This window comes from Mus pahari, chromosome 8, assembly GCF_900095145.1.
Source record: "Mus pahari chromosome 8, PAHARI_EIJ_v1.1, whole genome shotgun sequence".
Classification (NCBI taxonomy): domain Eukaryota; kingdom Metazoa; phylum Chordata; class Mammalia; order Rodentia; family Muridae; genus Mus; species Mus pahari.
In genome coordinates this window covers 87245245-87248009 of record NC_034597.1, presented here as the reverse complement: position 1 = coordinate 87248009, position 2765 = coordinate 87245245, and the positions used below count along the sequence as shown (strand labels likewise).

General features: G+C 37.1%; 1 non-coding gene across 1 annotated transcript; it reads right to left on the bottom strand.

The window, feature by feature from the left end:
• Nucleotides 1-1180: 1180 nt before the first annotated feature.
• LOC115064660 lies at nt 1181-1288 on the bottom strand. The gene has a single exon (XR_003844476.1). It is a non-coding gene; the product is annotated as a U6 spliceosomal RNA (small nuclear RNA).
• Between the last annotated feature and the right edge of the window lie 1477 nt (nt 1289-2765).

The window sequence follows — 2765 nt, the reverse complement described above, 5'->3', positions numbered from 1 at the left end:
GGTTTCCATTGTTATATCTCCCCTTTCAATTCTGATTTTGTTAATTAGTATACTGTCTCTGTGCCCTCTAGATAATCTGGCTAAGGGTTTATCTATCTTGTTGATTTTCTCAAAGAACCAGCTCCTGGTTTGGTTGATTCTTTGTATAGTCCTTTTTGTTTCCATTTGGTTGATTTCAGCCCCCAATTTGATTATTTCCTGCCCTCTACTCCTCTTGTGTGTATTTGCTTCTTTTTGTTCTAGAGCTTTTAGGTGTGTTCTCAAGCTGGTAGTGTATGCTCTCTCTAGTTTCTTTTTGGAGGCACTCAGAGCTATGAGTTTTCCTTTTACCACTGCTTTCATTGTATCCCACAAGTTTTGGTATGATGTGTCTTCAGTTTTATTAAATTCTAAAAAGTCTTTAATTTCTTTCTTTATTTCTTCCTTGACCAAGTTATCATTGAGTAGAGTGTTGTTCAGTTTCCATGTGTATGTGTGTTTTCCATTATTTTTGTTGGAAATTAAGACCAGCCTTAGTCCATGGTGATCTGATTGGGTGATGGGATTATTTCAATCTTCTTGTATCTGTGGAGGCCTGTTTTGTGCCCAATTATATGGTCAGTTTTGAAGAAGGTACCATGAGGTNCNGAGAAGAAAGTATATTCTTTTGCTTTAGGATGAAATGTTCTATAAATATATGTTAAATCCACTTGGTTCATATCTTTTGTTAGTTTCACTGTGTCTCTGTTTAGTTCCTCTTTCCATGATCTGTCCATTGCTGAGAGTGGGGTGTTAAAGTCTCCCCTGTTATTGTGTGGGGTGCGATGTGTGCTTTGAGCTTTAGTAAAGTGTCTTTTATGACTGTGGGTGCCCTTGTATTTGGAGCATAGATATTCAGAATTGAGAGTTCATCTTGGTAGCTTTTTCCTTTGACCTGTATGAAGTGTCCTTCCTTATCCTTTTTTGATAAGATTTGGTTGAAAGTCGATTTTATTTGATATTAGAATGGCTACTCCAGGTTGTTTCTTGGAAAATTGTATTCCAATCTTTTACTCTGAGGTAGTGGCTGTCTTTGTTACTGAAGTGTGTTTCCTGTATGCATCAAAATGCTGGGTCCTGTTTACAAGTCCAGTCTGTTAGTCTGTGTCTTTTTATTGGGGAATTATTGTGAGTCCATTGACGTTAAGAGATAATAAGGAAAAAAGGTATGGAATGGTTAATGAATTTTTTGTCTCCTCCTTGTGCAGGGGCTATGCTAATCTGCTCTGTATTTTTCCAATTTTAGTGTATGTGCTGCCAAAGCGAGCACTCTTAATTTTGTGTTGACCCCAACCATAAAGTTATTTTTGTTGCTATTTCATAATAGTAGTTTTGCTTCTGTTATGAATCATAACATAAATCTCTGTGTTTTTTGATGGTTATGGGTCTCCCCTGTGAAAGGGTTGTTGTTGGTAAGCCCATAGGTTGAGAACTGCTGGCTTAGAAAGTAGAGATGATAGCTGTTGAATTGTAACACAAATGAGATTAGAAAACCACTATTGCTCAAGTAAGAAAGAGGCCTGGAGTGGGGTCACTTTCTTGGTTTACTTATCAATGTAGTTTTCAGAAGATATATTACAGTGTATGATTTTTGCATACAGCTCTCTTAGAAAGACATTTAAAGAATGCCATTGTGTAAAATGTGGTCTTTTTATCTTGAGGACTAATGGTAAATTCTCCATTGCTTCTTTTAAGACATCTTATTATGCATAGTGAATTCTTTTTAAAAAGCAGGTTCTAAAAAGCTCTGACAGCTTTTTCCATAGAAATCTAGGATTGTCAACCACTGATGCAGAGGCCCGAATCTGCTTTGACACTTTAGAATGGCCTTCTGGCAATATTATGTCTGTCTTTTAGATGTTTGGATAAACTGCTCAGCTCAGAAACTGCATCATACATTATGCCAAGCCATAAACAAGTGGTGCTGAGGTAAGGGCATTCCTGAGTCCCCTGGACTTGCTTCAGTGTTTGCAGCTGTAGATGTGTCACACAAACACACCAGTAACTGTATATATGCCACATGACATCAGTAACTGTAGATATGCCAAATGAGTACATTAGTAACATTCCTTTGGAGTTTGATTATGCTTTCCAAATAGTTCTATAGCTTTTTTTATATGATTGTGCAAGAGAGCTGGAAGCTCACTATTAATTTTAAGCACACACACACAAACACACAAAATGTAAAGTATTTATATAAAAGATGTACATGTGAAAAAGAAATGTTTCACAATTTATGTTGAGCTAGGTTTTGGGTAATGGCCATTATAAAGATGTCTACAGCATATTTTATCCCCACAACCTGAGGATTTGTTAGGTTATAGGACAAATAAGAATAGAGACAGCAATTGAGATGAAGGCTGCTAATCCATGAGCCTTGGAATAGGATTACCCTGTGTTATCCAGATGGGTTGGACATGAAAAACCTTTAAAATGTGGATGTGGAAGACAGGGTTGTCACTGTGTGAGACAGACATAGTTAGTTGGCTTTTGTTAGCTTTGGGAATGTTAAAGAGGTTCATGAGCCAAAGAAAACCAGTTATCTGTTACCTGGAAAAGAAAAGAAATCAGATACTCACCCTGAACTTCATCAAGGAACACAGTCTTGTTGACACCAGAATTTTTAACTCTGAGAAAGTCATTTCAGATTCTCATCTACCCAAATATACTTATGCAGTGAGAGATATCTGAGAGACAGAGAGAGAGAGAAGGAGAGAGAGAGAGAGAGAGAGAGAGAGAGAGAGAGA